This window comes from Talpa occidentalis, unplaced genomic scaffold (assembly GCF_014898055.3).
Source record: "Talpa occidentalis isolate TD23 unplaced genomic scaffold, MPIMG_talOcc4v2.1 talOcc4.3, whole genome shotgun sequence".
Taxonomy (NCBI): Eukaryota; Metazoa; Chordata; class Mammalia; order Eulipotyphla; family Talpidae; genus Talpa; species Talpa occidentalis.
The window spans coordinates 138,062,528-138,084,273 of record NW_023603184.1 but is presented as its reverse complement, the minus strand read 5'-3'; the positions used below and the strand labels follow the sequence as shown (position 1 = coordinate 138,084,273).

At 43.4% G+C, this 21,746-nt stretch overlaps 1 long non-coding RNA gene across 1 annotated transcript in view; it reads right to left on the bottom strand.

Annotated features, from left to right (window-relative positions):
- Positions 1–20,166: 20,166 nt before the first annotated feature.
- LOC129146660 (uncharacterized) overlaps positions 20,167–21,746 on the bottom strand; it is a 30,390-nt gene continuing 28,810 nt past the window's right edge. Inside the window, exon 3 of the long non-coding RNA XR_008553655.1 lies at positions 20,167–20,563. This is a non-coding gene — a long non-coding RNA (uncharacterized LOC129146660). The remainder of the gene's footprint in view (positions 20,564–21,746) is intronic.

Sequence of the window (21,746 nt, the reverse complement as noted above, 5' to 3'; positions counted from 1 at the left end):
GGTCCAAGGGGCAGGATGGGTACCATAAGCTGCAGGGAAATACCAATAAAAACAATGGCCATGTTCCAAGCATTGTACTAGGTATATCACAAATACTTAAATGGGATCCTTTTACATTTATTAAACCAGCAAAAGAAGTTTGAAAATGAAATAATAATGTGCAATGCTGGCTATATTTTCCCAGCTTGCTACACTCATTTATTCATGTTAGGTATGCAAATGCTACATTCCTAGAAGGCAATTTGGTGATATTTATCGGGATCCATAAAGATATACCTGCCCTTTGACACATTTATCCCACTGCTGAAAATGTATTCTAAAGAAATCTTCGAAAGGAAGCAAAAGACCTATTTATGCAAAATACTCACTACAATGTTATTTGTGATACTGACACTCTGGAAGCCTCTGCGATGACCAGGGGGGGAGTTGATAGGTAAGTGATGATGGAATAATACAGGCTCATTAAAATGATTCATAGGGTCTCTGTGAGAACACGGACAATACATCATATGTGAGAAAGGACTTGATGGCAATAACTATGAACTTGGACAATGGCAGGAAACAAAATCAAACTATTGTCTTAGGGTGAGACAATTGTAGGAGCCCTCATTCTCCTTACACCATGGAGTGTTCTTATCATGGTGATAAATGAAAGTTGGGAGGAAAAAGAACCAGCAAAGATCAGATCAGCAGTCAGAGGGATAGAGGGCAGAGCCTTCAAAGACTCCAAACAATTCCAGCAAACAGCCTGGCCTTGGTCTGGCGGCAAGCCAGGACTCTGGCCTCTCCACTCTCCCAGCCAGCAGCATCTGGACAGAGCTGCACCTTAAATTGCTCTGAGTCTCAGTTTCCTTAACCATACCCAATAATACTATTGTACTTGAGTGTACCATTACCTATCTTGGCCAACCTCATGGGGTAATTGGGAGGGTCCATTCAGAAAATGCCATTTCACTTCATTAAGAACATCTTTCTGGTAGCAATCAAAAGACATTTCACAGCTCCCATGATACAGTTCAATCCTTCCATTGTAGGTTGTGGAGTAGGACAGGGAGGAGAGATGGCACTGGGGCTTAGAGGGGACACATGGAAGAGACAAGTAGAGACACTTGACAGAGACACGTGGGTAAGAGACACGTGGGAGGCTGTCCATGGCAGCCTTTACCTGGATTTGCACTTTGATTTTGCTCCTTTTTTTTTTGGCACCACTCTTTTATTTTTTTTTTAATATTTTAATAATAATTTATTTGACAACATAGGCATCCAACTTTTCTTTTCTGGTTTCATTTTATAGATGAATCTCTTTTTAAAGGCATCATAACTTCAGTTTAGGTGCATAAAATTTTCTGCCTTATGGATAACAACTGCACTCAAGAAAAGTCATCTCAAAATGTTTGGCATCTGGCATAAACCAGAATTTCTCAGATTTTTTTTTTCTTTTTTTTAATTTTTTATTTTTATATTCCCCATACAATTGCAACCCCCTGATTTTGACCCCAATTCCTCCTTTCCCCGTGACCCCCCCAAAGTGTGTCTCTGGTTCATAGTTGTTTGTTGATTTTGATTTTTTTCTTTCTTATAGTTATTCTTTTTCCTGGTCCCTTATGTAGGTTTTCTAGATTCCTGTTATGAGTGAGACCATCCGGTATTTTTCTTTTTCTTTCTGGCTTATTTTGCTGAGCATGATCCCTTCCAGCTCCATCCATGTTGCTGCAAATTGCATGTGTTTATCTTTTTTGATTGCTGAGTAATATTCCATTGTGTACATGTACCACATCTTCTTGATCCAGTCATCTATTTTTGAGCATTTGGGTTGTTTCCATAGCTTAGCTATTGTAAATAGTGCTGCTATAAACATAGGGGTGCAGGTGCCCTTTTGAGTTAATGTTTCTATGTCCTTTGGGTAAATACCTAGGAGTGGAATTGCTGGATCATATGGAAGCTCCATCTTTAGCAGGTTGAGGAATCTCCACACAGCTTTCCATAGTGGTTGGACCAGTGTGCACTCCCACCAGCAGTGCAGGAGTTCCTTTCTCCCCACATCCTCACCAACATTTGTTGTTGCTAGTTTTTTTAATATGTGCCATTCTCACTGGTGTGAGATGGTATCTTATTGTAGTTTTGATTTGCATTTCCCTGATTACAAGTGCTCCTTTTGTCCCAGCTTTCTAGCACCTGCTTCAAAGCCCCTTATTTCTTATTCCCCACCACAAGGTGGCTTACACTTGTGGCAAGCTTTCAGGCCTGAATGCCCCTGCTTCTGGCCTACCCTGTTTGGTTGGGCATTTGCCCATGAGGGGATGAGTAACTTTGGGTGTTTCAGTGGGAAATTATTATTCTTTCTCCTCTTCTCCCTATTAAACTAACCCTATTAATCTTCCTGAACATCATCACAGTCCCTAGTACAAGGAGTGGCACAGAGCGACACTCACCTAGAGCTGTGAAATTTAATGGCAGGTTAGTGAATCCCAGCAACTTTCAGGAACAAATAGAGATGACCCCGATCTAGAGTTGTAACGCTTTGCTCATCTCCAAAATGGAATGGGAAGAACTGGATGGCATGTATGTTTGTTGGGGAGAAAAACTGACTTCATTCCTTTTGCTGACAGAGATGTTCAAGAAAGTTTGGAGTTGTATTAGAAATTCTTTCAGTAAGCTTCTAGCTGGAGATCTTGCTAAACCATACCCAGGGGGACTACACTGCATAATTCCAAGAGAAAACGCAAGAAGGAATACTCCCAAAGCCTCAGGCATTGATTTATAGCTGGTGAAACTCTCCGTAAATCTCATCTGACATTACTTACTATAAGATGTCCTGAGAATCCCCAAAGGATAGACTAACGAGTGAAAATGTGCTTAACCCAGGGACGTGAGGGATTTGGGTGAGCCCTGTGTCTGAGGCCACTAGTATCAGGGATGGGAGACCCTGGAGCTCAGAGCCAGATTCCAAAAGGAAGGATGCTGCATTGTCTCCAAAGCTCTTGAGAAAAACAAGAGAGAAAATGAAAAGTGGATTTATTTTCTGTTAGATAAGCAATACCCTTCCCGCCAGCAAATTCTATGTAAATAACCTTGATGCAGAACACCTCTGAAAGAAACTGACCTTCTAATAGATAATGGTGTTCTGGAGGAATTTTCTTGATTTTAAATGAGCCTAGAGAGTTTGTAGAAAGTATCTCTGCCCCATCCTGGCTAGATTAATGAGTGTTAGTACATGTGGTGCCTCTTTTCTTTCATTGGGTCACCCCACCTTTGTGCATTGGGTCAAAGGAAGAGGAGTGGGTGGTCTCAGCAGGAGTCAGCAGTGGGGCTCCCCATGTGTCCCCCACAGAATTGGAGGCCTATACCCCTTCCCACAAGGCGCTGGTGCAGCTGAATGGCCCAGGCCCAGCCTCCTCCCATTCTGGCCTGGCAAAACAAGGTCCCACACAGACCTGTTGGCCCCAAAGTTTCTTGGCTGCCCTCGCCCACCGAGTTGAAAACAGCCTCAAGTAGGGAGTGGGAGTAAGTTCTGGACTCCATCCAAGAACTCCCCAGAGATCCCCTTAGGTTAAACCTGCCTGTAAAGGTGAGAGCAGGTGAGGTCAGCCAGATGCCTCAGCCCCCAAATAAATTACCTCCCCCAGTCCACTGAGTCTGGAACTCCCCTATGCAAGCTAAGTCTCAGACAGGCAATACATTGGGGAGACGTCATAAATCCCCCTCAAAATGTTCACAATAGGGCGAATCCCCATCCACTGAGATGAGCTGCCCTTTTCCCACCCCTGACCTCCCTTTCTCAAAGATACCTCCTTAGCCCTCAGGCTGGTGGTTAAATGCCACCTCCTTGGAGAAGCTCTGCTCACTCTGTCCTAAGCAATTCCCTCCAGGTGAGACAGCCTAGGTAAAAGAAATTTCGAGTCAGTGGGATGAGTACCCCAAGTCCCATTTGAACAGGTGGACTGAAACATGGACTGGCCACTGTAGGCCGCCACATTGACCAGGAGGAGCCAAGATAGAGAACAAGCATTAGATCCTGAATAATGATTAGCTCACAGTTTCCTGGAGCGAGAAGGCCCAGAGCCTTTGCAGTTGGACTATAGTCTCCTCCACGCATGCCTGGGAGAAGCCCAACCCAAGCCGTGACATTTTCCTCCACCTCTTGGACCTATGCTTTAAATATCTCCTCCTCACTCCCGTCAAGGAGCCAGCTAAGTCTCCTTTCCCACATCGGCTTCCTCATGCATGAGCCTCTAGTAAAGTCTTGCCTGGTTCAACATCTAGTGCTCACTGGAAAATTCTTTCCCTAGAGGGCAGAGGACCCACTCTTATGGGTTGGAGCCTGTAACACGGCAAGTCCTTCCCATTCTCTGGTGTGAGTATCTCACCCATTCAGCTGTGAACTCCCTGAGGAAGGAGACCACAGCCATCTGGCTCTCCTGACCCATGCCCATGCCCAGCAAGGTGTCTCAGACATAACAGGGTCCTCCTGAATATTGTTAAATCCAGAAACATTCTTCTCCTGAGAAAGTGCTGGCCAGCAGGTAGTAGGAGGCAGGACACTGGCAGACCAACACCAACTCCTGGGCTCAGTTCTGGCTCCACGCCACCGCAGGTAAGAGACTAATAGGCCTACAGACCAAACATGTGATTCCTAGTTATAAGTTAGCCTGTGGCTAATGCATTCTTAGCATGGTATGGCCTTATACCCAGAGCTGTAATAATAAAACCCTGCTAACATGGTTTGCTAAAGGCAGGTATTGCAACAAAAAAATCATGTATTGCAACCAAAGGCAGGTATTGTAACCAAATAATCAGGAAATTTCCCCGGAAATTCTAGGAATTCTATAGAATATGGATAAGCATCTAGGACTTTGGGATATCCCAGCTTCAGGGTCCATCAACTTGTGGGCTCTCCACCTGGACAGGCTGGTAACCTGCCTCAACTGCCATATGCCCTCTTAAACTGGAGTCCACTTGGATATCAGCTCCTATCTTTTGCTGTCCTCTAAGCTCAAGACTGTAAAGTATAATTTGCACCAGACAAAAGTGTCCCTTCATAAAGTCAGACCTCTATTAGACTAACCCAGAGAGATGAGAAGGGGAGAAAATATGAAAGATTAAAGGAAAAAGGCACCAGTAGGTTCTGGATAAGGCTAGAAGACAAACTTGATCAAATTGCCTGAAGTCTGGGATGGGGCCTGTATCCACTGGGAATTAAGGGACAACAACAAGCAAAAGCAAAAGCAAAAACAAAACAGAACTCTGCCTTCACATCCCCACTTCACTGCTCCATTCTCCTGAGCCTTACTGTTGTCCCCCCTTGGATGAATATTCAGGAAAACTATTCTCTGAAACATGTGTGAAAACACAGTGTAACATGGATATTCAAGAACAGAGTTCAATAAATCAAACTGAGTCAAAGACACAAGAACCTAGAAGGTCAAGACATTGGCTCTGCAGTGACTCTTCTCCCTCGGACGACACGTCGAGTCAGCCGAGCGTGAACAGACTATCTTAATTTAGCAGAACACAGTTATAACCATGCCTCCAATGGGAGAGCTAGTCCAAATAAATCTAAAAGCACATTAATTTTGTCCCATCGAATATTAAAGTTCAACAGGTTTCATTAATTTCCTGAAATGTACTTGTTTATACAAAACTGAACATAAATTCTGTGCAGGTGATAATCTCTTCAAATCCCCAAATCCCACTTTTGGTTTTCAATCTCGCACAAATGAAGGAAGAAAACTAAATTACTGTGCTTTGAGCCCCCAACGTCTTGGCAGCTTTGGGCTAACTGAAGGCTTCAGATGGGATTCTCATTTGTCTTTCTTCAAATCTCCAAGCGCCGTGGAAGGTTTCTCAATGATCAAGTAAATATGGCACAAACCCCACGTACCACAATTCAGTGGGGTCTTAGCCAAGAAGTTTTAAAAACAGTAATGTCAGACTCTATTAAAGAGTTAGGGATTTTTTTTCTTTCCTTGTTTTTTTGGCTTTCATGTGGTATGGGTAGGCAACATTCCTCAGGTGGATCTAACCAGCTGCTAATAACTAAAAGGCATCTTAACCCTTGTTAATAGAGCTGCTTTTCTTACTGACAACACAAGCAAGTAACAGTGGCATCTAAATTTAACCCATTAACATCTGAGACTTTCCAGCCTCAACTATGTGTGAAATGTCACAAAAAGTATAGGGAAGAAAACATCGAGGGGGCGATTAAAACAAAGGGAAGCTGTGAGGCAGCTCTAGGGAATTTTGTTGAAAATCTGTTTCTCTCCACCCAGACCTCAAAACACTTTTGGCAAAGTAAAGTAAGAGTTTATTATTTCCAGAGACTTTGACCCTACACTCCATGCGTGGACTGTACCATTTTCCTAAACAAATGAGGTCCACCTAACATCCAATCAAAGCAACATAAGGCTGATTGTATTACCCCTAAAGCCTTCAACCAAGGCTCAGATTGTGACTTATTGATGCAAGGGTGTGCAAGGCGAGCTTATGCTCCTGTCCTGCATAACAAATTACCCCAAGACAGTGATTTGAAGAATCATTTTGTTGTTCATGATTTTCTGAATCCTGAATTGGAGAGGGACTACTAAAGGGTCCCTTGGGCACTCCCCACTGGTCTGGCTGAGAGTAGGAAGGTGGCTGTCATCTGAAGGCCCAACTCCCAGCAGTCAACTGGGAGCTCAGCTGGGGCCTTTCCTCAAAGCAAACCACTCCACGTGGCCTCTCCATGTGGTTTGGGCTTCTTATCACATGGCAGCTGGCTCTGAGATAGAGCATCCAAGGCTCTGTTGCAAGAAGCAAAAGTGGAAGCTATTCCACTTCCCCTTACCTAAACTCAGAGTCTTGCCACGTCATTTGCACAGTATTCTGTTCACTACAATAGGTCATTGAGGCCACTAAGTTTCAAGGGAAGTGGAATGTACCCCACCTCTCAATATGAGGAGCATCAAAGAGTTTGTGGCAAGTTTTCAAACCTGCCACAATGCCATCAGAAGTGAGTGATCCAAAGCAGAGCTGGCCCTCAGACAATGCTGTCCTTCTTCACATATACTGTGGTGTCTAGCAATTTCCTGGCTATCCCTTGGGAATTCAGGCAAGCGCTCCTTTCCTCTATTATTCACCCCCATGCATCCCTAATCCACTCCCTGGACCCAGCTCAGGGAGGAGTATGCCAGCTAGGATAACAGTGTACAGCTGTAGAGGTTGTGCACTGCACAAAGCAACCAGTGACAGTCTGCACTTCTGACTACTCACACATCTTGCCCAGGGCTATGTCACAGGCTGTTTTCACAGACAGGCTGTTTTCACAATTGGCACCAACGTGCTTTATAGGCTAGCAGCCCCAGGTGCTCAGGCAAGCTCAAAGACTTCCAACATCTACTACCATACACACGCTCACTCCTCACTTGCCTGTCAAACATACTGCTGTACAAATGGTAAGAGAAAGGAGAGAGAGAGTGAGCACCCTGATCCTAAAGCACCCTGATTCTAGTGAGGTCACTAGAAGCACAACATGCTGGAGGTACAGAACTCCTACTGGAGAGTCAAAACTGAAGAGGAAATTGGGTTTTCTCTTTCTCTAGGATTCATCTTTTCTGTTTGTCTGCTCCCATATCTTTCTGGCTGTTTCACTGCATGTGAATAAAGACAATTTTAAATCAAAATAGAAAATAGGGAGATTATCCTGGATCATCTGGGTGGGACCTTACATATGGAAAAGGGAGGCAGAGAGTTAGCATCAGAGTGATGTGGTACTGGCTGTGAAGATTGGGGGGGTGGGGCATGAGCCAGGGAACTGGGCAGCCTCTGGAAACTGAAAGAAACAAAACACATTCTCCCCTAGAGCCTCCAGAGAGGAACAGTGTGCTGATGCCTTAATTTTGTTACAGATTCTTCTATGTGAAAGGGGGAGGAGCAATGAAGGGGTGTGATTTCCCCTACCCCCACTCACATGCAGCCTCCATGGATTACATGTCCCAGCCCACCATGGACCAAACTTCCTGAATGAGGGCAGCTGGGAAGGAGCAAGGTGGATCTACAATTAATGAGGAAGGGAGGGTACTTGGAAGAGACCCATGGAGGACAGACATGTAGAGAATTTGGAATGGACACATGGGGAGGCTGCTCCTGGTGCTTGGCAGAGATAACAGCAGCCATTATCATGACTTCATGGTGGACTATTGAATGGATTTTGAATTTTGGGTGGTGCATTTTGAATTTTGGGTCTCTCTTGTCCTAACTCTCCGAGACTGACTTACACCCTTTCTTGTGTTCCTAGCCAGAAGTTACCTTAGATTTGTGGCAAGCTTTCAGACCTTGCTTTGGGCCAAGTCTGTTTGACTGAGCATTTGCCCACTAGGGGATTGGGCAATTTTTGGAGAACTATTTGCCCCAATACCATCAAGGCACATTGAAAGAATCAGAATGGCTTTTCATAGTTGGCATCCTCTTCACTCTGGATGGGAGCCCGGTAGAAGCTAAATTACCACAAAGAAGACAGGTACTGGTTGTCATGCTTTCCCTTAAGTAGAAGTAATATTCAAAACATCTAACAACCACCTGGCATGGCTAACCAACTGGAATGGATGGCAGGTGTAAACAGCCTCTGGTTCTTCTTGGTCACAAAGAAGATGGCCCTCTATAACCTTTGGATTTCTAGACCTCAAAGACAGCATCTTAAACCTCTTGATCACTCCCTCTACACCTCCCCCCTCCCATATGTGTTAAAATAATCCCAGGTCTGTCATTTACAATCTGGGCATCCTCAGACACATTATTTAATCTTCTGAACTTTGTTTCTTCTTGTGCAAAACAGAATATTAATAATGCCCTTAATGAGTTGTTATAAGGATTCCATGAGATCACGAATGTACATAATTAGTTGGGGTAAGAAGAAGGGATACAATAGACCTGAAAATGTGCAACGCCTCAGATACAAATATTTCTTGTTCACATGGTACGCCCAGGAGTATGAACCAGATTGACATTGGTCTTACTCCCTGTGATGATTCAGGGACCCAGGCACACTCCCTCTGATGACTCTAGAGTCATGTGAGCATCTACATCTGGCCAGGAAAGAGAGAGAGTCAGAGGATATGCACCCATTCTTTCAAAGGGTTCAGCCTGGACGTGACACACATCACTTCCCCTAACAGTGCCCTGGAGGGACTTGGTCATACCGCCCTGCAAGAGAATCTGGGAGATGTCATTAGCCATGTGCCTGGTTACAGCCATATTGGCTTGGATCCTGATAGCCAGCTTGCATTCTCTGTCCCAACTAGGGTTGTTACTCTTCTTTCTGTTGGGTAAGCCAGTAGATCTTCACCAGCTGTTTGAGTCAATGAAAAGGAGGAAGAATAAAAAAGAAAATGGCACTGCAGGGTAGAACAAGGAGAAATAAGAATAGAGCTGAGGGGAGAAAGGAATGTGTAAAAGGGTGAATCACAAAACACATGTTGCAGTGGAAGCTGCTCGCACCCACCACATCTTGAAATGCCACACCCAGACTCCTCCTGGGGCTCTTCTCCAGAACCTCAAAACACACGCACCAATACATCTACCAGCAGACACCAGGCCCGAGCTGTGGTCCACTGTGATCATCACACTCATGAAGCGGCAGAAAAACCCTCTCACCATAAACTCCAGGTTGTGTTAAGTATTCACTCCAAACTAATTTGTATTCTCAGCTTTGAGTGGGTTAAGGGCCAGAGGAAAAATTCTGCCTCTCTAACTAAATCCGAGGAGTGTGCTAAATTGTCGCGGATGGTAATTAGCATCAGCTTCTTTACTCTGCCCATACAGTATTTTCAAATCAATTGCTCAGCATTAGTGATTCTGTTGGGATTGATTTAATAGTCTAATATGAAGTCTCAGCCCTTCTGTACAGGTTAATTACATGTGGTCTTATACATTCTAATTTAAAATACTGCCTTTGCAATTATCATCAGCACTAAAACGGAGCACTAGTAATGAAGCTAGGCTCAAAATTTTTTTCCAGAAGTAATGAATTGAAAAGCTGAAATGACTTTTAATTTCTTTGGCACTTACCATTTCAATCTCTTTCTCTTCTGTGGGAAATATAAATCAGGGTCTCCTCCTTATGTCAGATTGTTATGAAAACATGCAAGAGCGCCTTAAAGAAAGCAAAAGCCTTTGATTTTGAAACAGCCAAGATTAGGCTATATGGGTTTTGACCAACTAGAAGAGCCACTTCCCCACCTTATCCCCCAGTGAGCTATGTATTTACATGTGAATTTATGTATTTGACACACTCTCATGGTATTTGCTATGTGGCAGGTGTTGTTCTAGAACTTTATCAATATCATCAATTCTATGAGGTTCTATATTAGGATAGTACTGTAACAAATAGCCTGGAAATGTATCAGCTTAAACAATATTTATTATCCTGCAATTTCTGTGGATCAGGATTTGGGGAGTTTAGCTGGATGGCTCCGGCTCTGAGTCCCTAAAAGTATTGAACTATTGTGTTTATTGACACACCCCAGTTTCGCCCCCACAAGCCTCTCAATAGTGCATCCTCATTTCATGGCATTTGGCTTCCCCTAGAACTGGTGATCAAGGGGGAGGAGGTTCAGGGTAGAGAACTAATTCGAGCTGCAGTCTCTTTTATACCTTAACTACAGAGCCAGCCATACACCATCATCTCCGCCTGTTCTCTCCATCACACAGACACACCCAGTGCATTGTAGGAAAAGATTCCACCAGGGTGTGAACGTCAACAAGAGGAGATCCCAGATGTCAACCGGCTACTACAATGGGGGTATTATGATATTTGTGGAAATAACTCTTCCGAGATCACTGTGAATAAATGGCAGAGCCAAGATTTGAATCTGGCTGGTGGTTCTGCCTCTGGAACACAAGCTGAGCAACTGCTCACACACAAAATGGTGCCCACCGTTTAATTTAACACGTGGTTCAAAGCTGCTTAGAGGCCAATCGGTAATGTTTACTCTAAATTAAAAGGAAATCTAAATGGAAAACCTTTGTTCAGGAGAAAAGGCCTAAAATACTCAGCATGGGACCTCCCTCGTGGCGCAAGGGGTTAAGCACCGCACTATGAAGCAATCTGCAGACTCTGCAGCATGAGTTCGATCCCCGGCCGGCCAGAGAGAAACCCACATGGCGAGGCAGACCTCTCCTGTCTCACCCGCTGCTCCCCTCAGCATATTTCAGTCAATCTGCCCGTTCTGCTCCGCACTCTGTCTCTGGTAAATCCTCTCACCACCCCACCCCACTGCTTCTCTGACCTGTACCCCAGCTCTTTTATGCATAAATAAACCTTAAAAAAAAATAAAGTACTCAGCATCACCAAAAAACACTCCTGAGTGTCCATTGACCTTTGGTGTGTGAGGCAAGATATTCCCATTTTGCAGGAACCCCTTATTTTGTTGGAAAAATCCATCCAACAACCTCATTATCAGTAGCTTCTTCCCAAATACTGTACCGCGTATCACACCACTAACCGTTTCTCCCTCTTTGAACCTCTGAGAAGACAGGCCTCTTCTAATAACTGTCAGCAACTTGCAAAGACACTGCTTGTGCTAAAACCTATCACCCTCACCCTTCTCACTCAAGGGCCATACTACCCAGCCCCCAGGGGTCCCTCCAGGGCCCCTCTGCCAGCAGGTGCACCTTGTGGGTCACAGACCTGGCTCCAAGAAGGACGGAGAGTCAGAGGCTCTCAGCCCCCTGATGTAAGAGGGATTTGCTAGTCCGTGTTCTGGGTACATCACATATTTATGCGACTTCATTCACTTCTGTCTGCGGTAAATATCATAATCATAATTCCTAGTTCAGAGTCTGTAAGCTTACCATGTGCCAGACTCCATGCTAAGTACAATATCTGTCTGTCTATCTGTCTGTCTACTTATTTTATCCTCACAGAACCTGAAACGTAAACTTCATTATTGTTTCCAGATTACAAATACAGGACCTGGAGATCAGAGAGGTTAAGTCACTGTCCCATAGTCACACAGAGTTGGGATGTATGAATGTGTTTTGCTATAAGAGCCACCTTCTTTCTCTCTGGACAAGGAGGACAGAGTCTCCATTTTTATGTAGAGCAACTGGATGCTGCCCCCAACCTTCTCTGGGGTTTCTGCTTTCACATCCACAGGGCCCAGAAGATTTTTCTAAAAGACAATTCCTTCTCTGGAAGAGATTCTGGGACCAATTGTTAAAGATGCCTTTTTTTTTTTTTTAACCTTTCCTCCAATAGATCGATAGATAGATCGATAAATAGATAGATAGATAGATAGATAGATAGATAGATAGATAGATAGATAGATAGATCATCTCAGGGAATTAACAGACTCCTTGAAGAACCAGATAATAAATATTTCCAACTTTACTTCTGGGCCATATGGCCTCTATCATAGCTACTCAAACTCTGCCATTGTAAAAAAAAGCAGCAGTGAACAATACATGAATTAATGAGCATGGCTGTGTTCCAATAAAACTTTATTTATGGACACGGAAATTTGAATTTCATATAATTTCCTCAAGTCACAAAATATTCCTCTTTTGATTTCTTTCAGCCATTTAAAACTGTAAAATCCATTTTCGACCACAGGCTATACAAAAACAGATGGCCGTAGTTTGCTGACCCCCACAATATACAACAAAGGAAGTCAGAAATTCTCCCCATGAGTGATTTGGATTGTATCAAATCAACAAAAGCCAATTCTTGGGAAACACTTTGTCTAGAGGGATAGTTTTGAACATAAATGTGCAGGGATAAAAAATGAAGTGGATGAAGTAATTTCTCACTTTGCACACACTTCCTGAAAGACTGGCTGGGGAAGTCCAGGAGGGATGCCATGTGCTCACCAAATCACACCTTTAGGACAGAGATAGGCTTCTGCCTTATCTCCCCGGTTGGATCACACAGGCTGAGCCCCCTTCACCTGCATGTCCCCCACCCCCAACCTGAACCCCACTGAAGTGATACTGCCCAAGTCAGAGGGAGAGGCCCAAGGCTCACCGAGGACTTTTTTCCATTTTGTAAGCTCTTTTATAACAAGTATATAGAAGTCAAATTACATGTAGTTAAATATGTTTAAAGGCATTTTACTTTGAAAAAAAATGAAATTCTATAAAAGGGGTGTATACTTAAAATTGAATGTAGAGCCACCTTGAATATGGCAGGTTTACAAAGAACGTCTAACTAACCGAAAAAAAAAAAAAAAAAAAACCACACCAAGGGAAGGAGGGATGAGAGTAAGGAGGAAAGGAAGTAGTGAGGAGGGAGAAAGGGAAGAAAGGATTCCAGAAAAAAGCAGAAAGTAGACGAGGCTCTTCCCTGATACATTCAATAATTTATTTAGCAGCGAGCCACTCTCTAATAAAGAGAAAGTCAATGATTCACTCCATGTCACTTTGAGTAATGCCTATTTTCCAGAAATATCGTCTTCACTTCCTGTTCAACTCTCTTTTATCATAATAAGGGAAATTATTTATATTTATGTAAACATCCAGGAAGATATCTTTTAGAATTTTAAGACTATCAAGTGTATGTTCAGTCTCTTCATTTAATGCCTGAAGCTGCCCCTGGAACTGAGAACAAGATAACTGGGTGTCCACATCACACAGCATGAGCTGCCGTGACAATGGGACCAACCCCACTAGGCGCTGGGTGTGGAGGCCGGGACTGTCACATTCATTTCGGGACGCTGGGGACCTGGCCCAAGAAGGTATTCGATAAATGTTCATTCAACGAATGAAAAGTAAATGAGGGAAATGTTTCACCTTAAGAGAATTAAAACCTATTTTCTAACAAAGCAGTAGCACTTGAACGAGGCAAGTGTTCCGGGGAGATAAGAGACATCCATGGGAATTGTACAGCAAAAACACAAAGGTGAGAGCTGTAAATGTTGGAGATAGCAAAACCAGAGGGGTATTCCTGTGCTGAGAACAAACAGTCCGCCTATGAGATGACTTGATGATAATCCAACTAAATTCACTTCTTTACCTAAGATGAGCAAATAAAACCTTACATTGACCCAGCCTTTAAAAAAAAAAAAAAAAGACAGAATCAACATTTTCAGGTTTAAGGTGAAAAGCCAGGAAATCAAAACACCACTGTCATATCACTTTCAGCGACGATCCAAGTCATGCTTTTATTTAGCAAAGAAAAATCAAGCAGACCATCAACTTTAAAAATAATCATGACTGTTTCTGAGCGTATGTCTGCATTGTCCATCCGGCAAGCAGCTCGTAACAGCCATAGTGACCTGATGCTTTTCTGATCTCCTGACCTTGTCCATGGCTCGATCAGTTGCCACCAAATACAGGTCAGAAATTAGGTTCGCTGTGTACAAATCAGTGACTTTTGTCACCTGGGGGTGGGGGGGGAAATCCTATACTGTCAACAAGGGTAGAAAACAATGGTACTTTATCATAAAGAGAGGGAGAGAGATCAGTGACTTCTATATTGGGGAGGAGACAAACATCCTTGTACTTGGTTATGGGAGCACCAGTCCTGATCCCACTTAGTCCGCCAAGCCACCTGGCCAGGTGGGATGATGCTGAAGGTGAGCCCACGGGGCTGGCACTCCAGTCTCCTCTGGAATCTGGCTTTGGTAGAGGAGTAGCAATGGGGCTGTTATCTTTACATTATATCTCTGAATAGGTTTTGATTACAAATACAATTTTCTTTTATAAAGATATAAAGTATATGCCACTTTCTAGCAGTATGATCTAAGACAAATTATTTCCATATCCTCATGCTACCTATGCCAAGAGATATCTTGAAGACTGGCCAGCTAATCCCCATCCATTCATTTCCCCTTTTTCCCAGGTGCACAGTCAGACTTCTGTTCCCAGCATCCTTTGCCTTAGCTGTTCCTATGTGACTGAGTTCTAACCACTGGAATGTGAATGGCAATGTTGTATGTAGCTTCCAGGCGTGGCCCATAAAGCCCTTCACTTGTGTCCCTCCATGCTCTTCCCTCTCTACCTGCCTCTCCTTGGAGACAAGCACAGTGACTATGGAAGCCATGTGACAGAGACAGTAGAACCACAAGATGGTAGTGCCTAACAATCACGATGACACTACCTCAGACACCATGTTCGTTGGCAAGGGCTGCTGTGCAAGTAGCACAGAGTGGGGGACTTAAACACTTCACTAAAACGGAAATGTATTGCCTGACAGTTCTGGAGGCTTGAGGTCCCAGATCATAGTGTTAGCAGAATTGATTCCTTCTGAGGGTTGTGAGGAAGCATCTGCTCCAGGCCTTCTCTCTTGGCTTCTGCTGGTTTTCCAGCAATCTGTTGAATTCCACAGTAGAAGCACCACCCAGTCTCCCACTGTCATCTTTACATGGTGATCTCTGTGTGTCTGTGTCTAGGTTGGACCCTTATATCCCGATGGGCATATTAGATTAGGGACCAGCCTAATAACCTCATCTCAACTAATTACATCTGGTACAACCCTATTTCCAAATAAGGTGACATTCTGAGATGCTGGGTTAGAATTCCAACATATGCCATTTGGGGGATACACAATTCATACATAATCATCTGTTAAGTCCCTGAGATTTTGTGATTTGTCTATTATAGCAGCTATATTTCCTAACTAAAACAAGATAAATACAAAGTACAAAGCATATAAATAATTATGCACCCTGACAGATGGTGACTTTTGTTATCATGTCCCCCAGAAAGACAGAACTTACTATGAATCTAATGGGATGGAAGCTTCAGGGTCTTTCATGTCTATAGGCCTATTCCAAGGACCTGTCCCTAAATTTATACTAATTTTGTATTCACTGACCTTCCTTATAAAGAGGGGTCTATAAGATTATAGAAGCTCCAGACTCCACCTACCTGCATCCATCACACATCCTAGTCCATGTCTTCATTGCTTCCTCTTTAGAGCAGACACCTGGTCACCCTCCCTCTAATCTGTTATATGTATCACTGCCAAATTAAACTTCTCAAAAGCACACATCATCCAGTTGCTCAAAAATCTCCAGGGCTCATCATGCTGTGTTTGTTAATTCTATAAGCATTTCCTGAGAACCTGCTGCAGGCCAGACACCATGCTAGTTGCTGGGAATACAGTAAGGCACAAAATGAGTCTTACCCTTACATGACTTACAGCCACATGGAAAAATCAATTAGTCAACTATTGCTTAGAAATGCTGCATAACAAACAACTCTAGAACTTCAGGGGTTTATAACAACATTTATCTTTCTGCCTCATGGGTCAGTGGGTTGACAGTGGAGTTACTGCTGTGAGCTGAAAGTTGAGTTCAAGTCTTCTCTGCTCCACTCCACTCTTCCTGATATTAGTAGCTATCTGGGATGAGTTTACACAAATGCACAAGAAGGGTAAGTGGAAAGAAGCCAGAGTTCTAACTGGCCAAGCTCAGAGATGACATACTGGCACTCTCAACCACACACCTTGGGCCAAAGCCAATCACATTGGTTATTAGTTTGTTAGGGCTGTCTCACAGTTCTAGAGGCTAGAAGTTCAAGGTCAAGGTGTCGCAGAGTTCTTTTCTTCTGAAGTCTCTCTCCTTGACTTGTAGGTGGCCATCTTGTCTTCATATGGTCTTCTCTCTGTGTTTGTCTGTGTCCTAATCTCTTCTGATAAGGACACAGTCTTGAGTTAGTATCCACCCTAATGGCCTCGGTTTAACTTAATCCATCTTTAAAGACCCTATCTCCAAGTACAGTCACATTCTGAGCTGCTAGGGGGGTTAGGATTTCAATACATGCCTTGAAGGGTATGAAATTTCAGCCCATAACACATGGTTGGTCAAGTTCAACATCAATAGGATAGGAAAGTAGACTCCACCCACCATGGCAAAGATGAGTAAAGAAGTAACAACTGTGAACAAAGTGATACAATCTGCCTTCAGAGACAATAAGGACACAGTATAAGTATGACAGTGGAAATACAATACAACAGGATATAATCCAAATGTATCTGGCATTCAAATGCCTCCAAAAGCTGACCCCTGATTAGCCATCTTTATTAATTTCAACTTTACTGTAGATTAGTGTCGAACCCCTGGAAAAAGGGGCAGCAACAAGTGCAGTGGGATGTAGTAGAACGAGACAGGCCTGGATTCCTAAAACCCTTAACTTCCGCCTGACATCTTGTCTTCTCATCCAGCATGAGCCAAAAACTCTGTGTGATCCTGGGAAAATCACTTCCTCTCTCAGGATCTAACCTGATTTCTACAACGAAGAAGCAGACTCTCAAGTCCCTAAGATTCTTCACCTCAGCTTCTTCTCTTTGTGATATGTGCTCCATGAAACATTAGTCCCAGAAGATACCATGCAAATAAGTATTTGTGAGCAAATATACTTGGAAATGCTGCATGACCTATGCCTTCCTAAAATACCAAAGGTTATGAGATGTCATCCAATAGATTTTTTTTAAAGGAAACCACTTAACATCATGGGGGCCTCCCTGGTGGCCTAGGGGTTAAGTCTTAGTGCTACCACCACAGCAGCCTAACACAATGGCCTACCACAACAGTTTGATAGTCCGAGTTTGATCCCCTGTCAGGGAGCTGACCCACATGGCACAGCAGACCTCTCCTGCTTTACCCACTGCTCCCCTTAGCAGTGTATTTCAGTAGATCTGCCTGTTCTTCTCACTCTGTCTCTGGTGAATCCTCTCAGTGCCCCCAGCACCTCTGGCCTGTACCCCAGTTCTTATAAGCAAAAATAAAATCTTAAAAGAAAACAAAACACTTAACTTCAACTGGTTCCCAGATGTATTTGGCCCAAGAATTCTCTTTTTGCCCCTTGTCATGTAGCCCCTTGTCAATTGATAAATGAACCCCCTTAGAAGACACAGACTTGACTTGATGAGTTCAATTTTTGATCATCTTGTCCTGTTTCTCCTCCTCCCTGCTCTGTGAATTCTTGCATCTAAGCCAGACAGACTATGCTGTGGTTACATCTCACAAACCCCACATAACCACAACCCAATCATTCCCGTTCTGACAGTTACACAAACAAGGTAACAAAAGCACCGGGATCCCAAGCTCCCCCCAGCCCCAGTACCTGGGGACTCCACACACTTATTCTCAATGTTACTCATGTGCCTCTCCTTTGGGGGAATTCTCTTCAAAGTCTGGAGCATGTTTTCAAAATATCTGAAGGAATGGCATATCTTTGTCCTTTGTGGGAGAGAGTCGAGTTTTAGAAGCAATAAACATCTACTGGAGCCAAGTTTGGTCAATATCTTGGGTGAATACGCTGAGAAACTGCTCTGCATCAGAAATGGAGAGGAGAGTACAACCCGCCCCATCTTTCAGCCAGGCCCCTTCTCATCTGGCTTCCAGGTCTCTGGAACAAGAATAGTCGTTCCAAGCGAGATCTCCTATGCATTCCGAATCTCCGCACACCATATGCCGAGCAGTCTGCGGCTTGAATGGCAAACAATTATGTCCACTTGTTTGTTTTGTTCCCTTATTTGGCCCCTTGTCTGAACAAAGATGCATAATCCAGTGTTTCTTGCATTGTGAGCTCTCCTGGGGCCATTCATGTTTCTGTTGCCAGCTATTGTTCGGGATTCAGAAGACTATCCCCAAATTGCACATTCACATCTTTAATTGAGCTGAAGCCATTCTAAGGCCTCCCTTTCTTTCCTTCTCCCCAGCACATGATCACTCTGCCTCTCTCTGGCTTTGATCCCAGGGTAAGGGTTGGTTTGTTTTCTTAACACTATTCCTGTTATTCAGTAGTCAGCTTGTGCTTGTTCTTACCTTCAAATAACATTTAATTGCTTTAACACAACTTTTTCAAGGAGGCAGAGAAGAGGTCTTTGAAGATCCAAAATTATCCTCAAAGTGGGTCTCTCCACATCGCTGATATGTGCTGATTTTTAATAACCAAAATATAAAACAAAAGAAAGAAGTTTTATACCACCTTCTCTGAGAGCATTTTAACTGTGGCTCTGTAACCAAAGATTGTCAGGGCTAGAGGGTAATATAGAGGTCACAGATTCTTGGTGGGTTCCAAACTTCTTTAGCTATAGAACTCAGTTCAGACAGAAGTTTTCAGAGTATCAAATATTAGCAGAAACAATGAGGGTTTACAAGACATTTGAAATCTTCTGATTGGCTTTGAATGTTTCATTGTTTATTTTTTTTAAAGATTTATTTATTTATTTATACAAGCACTGGGTACAGTCAGAAGCAGAAGAGGGTGAGAGAATTCACCAGAGCCAGAGCAGGATACAGAACAGGCAGACTGATGAAGTACACTGCTGAGGGGAGCAGCGGGTGGCAGGAGGGGTTTGCGCGCCATGTGGGACCCTCTCCCGGCGGCCGGGGATCGAACCAGCGCTACAGAGGCTGCGGGCAGATTTGCAGCCCAGCACTCAACTACTGCGCCACCGGGGAGGCCCCAAATGCTTCTTTGTTTATACATCAGATGTAGGTGAAGTTCCACTGCCTTTGGATTTTGATCACAGACATTTTACTGATGACAAAAATGATCCCAGAGAGACTCACCTAGTACCTGACAGAGAGCAAGAAGTAGAGCCACCACCTCTTGGTTCCCATCAACAGATGAAATCCTAAACCTGACTGTGTGTCTGAAGCTGGTTAGAGACCCGGATTGGGGGGCCCCAGTGTCCGAGGATATTTGTGGATTCAGTAGGTCCGGAGTGAGAACTTGGAATCAGTATATTTTAAAAGTCCCCTCTGAGCATTTTGTAAAAGTCCCTTGTAAGAGAAGAGGCTAGATTTACTTATGATATGACCATCACAAAAATGATAAAATGGAGCCAATAGAGACTGTTTTCATCAGGTCCAAAAATTAATTACTAGGTTAATGGGCTATTTACAAGGAAGCAGGAGGGGGAAAGAGGTGGGGTCGGGGGAGAAGGAAGGGAGAGGAGGAGGGAAGAGGAGAAAAAAGGAAACTCAACTAATGTTTTGTGTCCCTAGATATTTTCTTGGTATTTCATAGGCCTATTTCCTGAACACTGTCTTAAGATTGATTATGCTTTGCTTTGTGCAAAGTGGTTTTCAATGCATTATCCTTTTCAGTCCATTCAACTATCAAAAAAAAGTGTTGAATCTCTCTCTCACACTCTCTCTCTCTCTCTCTCTCTCTCCCTCCCTCCCTCCCCCCCACCCATCATAGGAGAGGGCCATTTGGCCCCCTTTTGAATACCTTAAGTCTTATTTTCTCTATTTTATAGACAACACAATGAAGATTCACGAAAAAGAAATGGTATACGAGGAAACACAGCTAGTAGGACTAGTTCTAACTCCAAAATCTTGGATTCCGAATCTAATATGCCTCTTTAATGCATCAAAAATAATCCACATTACCAGAGCTTCCTCTTTTCTGCTCACTCCAGCATAATCACAAATGGTATTATAAAACGCAAAACCCAATAACTCTAACAGCTATTAAGAAAAACACAATTGGTGCTCGCAGCCGAGGCCTCATGATGTTTGTTCTAATGTCCTCATTTACTAGCACGGATCACGGTGAGTGAGAGCGCTGCAGACATGCATCCTTTGACTTCCCAGAATCAATTCCCACGTGGGCTAGGAAGGACAGTAGTAGCCTGAAATTCAAAAATGGGAATATGTTACATCACAAATTATTCATCAACAACCACAAAAAAAATTCATTTATTTCGACTTTAAAAGAAAATCAAACTTGTTACGGAAAAAAGGAGAAGCTGCTGAAGGAAGGTGAGTATTTCAGACTTGGGTTACAGTCAAGGGAACCAGGTTCTCTGTCGCCTGAGGAATCTGATGATTTTTCTTCCATCATGATCAGTTGCACATCAACTTACTACACTGAGGACATTGCAATTCATGTGATTATTGCCTCAGCTGACATCACCACGCCCTCCTAGGGACTTTCCATTTCGTCACACAGACATTACTGTTGTCACCTTTTTAGACATGAGAGGGGAGAAAATTGCTTTGATTGATCTTAGGAAGCTGAGGTTCCCTATATGTGCCAGCAGCTTCGTTTCCTCCTGGGAAGCTGGGAATGTCCCTGGGGAAAAAAGTCTCTGCCAACCAGAAGGAAGTTTCCTAGAACTGCCAGGAAGTCCCTCTAGGTTTCTCCCCTTTTCCTGATCTTTGCCTTGTATTTCTGTTTAACTGATCCCCTTCTTAAAAGTTCTAAAGGCGTTGCCCTGCCCAATATCAAAATGTCCTAAAACCACAATAAGTAAAACAACACACTAGAGGTTTAGGCACAGACTCAATGTCCACTTTGTATCTTGATTAACTCATCCTCTCTCTCTCTCTCTCTCTCTCTCTCTCTTCTCTCTCTTTCTCTCTCTCTCTCCCGCCCCCCCCCCCATAGAAGGATAAAGTCCCTCAGCTCCTTTCTGAGCATGCAAAACTTTTAATAGATAGCACTTAAGGACTATTTGTTGAATGGTTGAAGAACAGGTTGGCACCCAGGTTCCAAATGGAAGGGGAGAGACTCTCTCTGCATAAAGGAGTGAAGGAGACTGAAGGTTCGAGATACCAGAGAGAAGGAATAGGAAACTGGAGGAGAGGAAGCAGCAGAAAGTTGCTTTAGGAGTTGTTAGTTCTTGTCCGTGTTGTTGCCACTGTTTTAATGGAAGTTATTCTTCCTAAGGAAGGATAATGAATCTTTTACAAAAATCCCAGCTTATTTATATATTCTTTAACAAAAATACCAAGTTATTTACAACAGTGAAAAATAGGAAACAACCTCAACGGGCATCCCTTGAAAAGTGGTTACGTAAATGAATATGCATC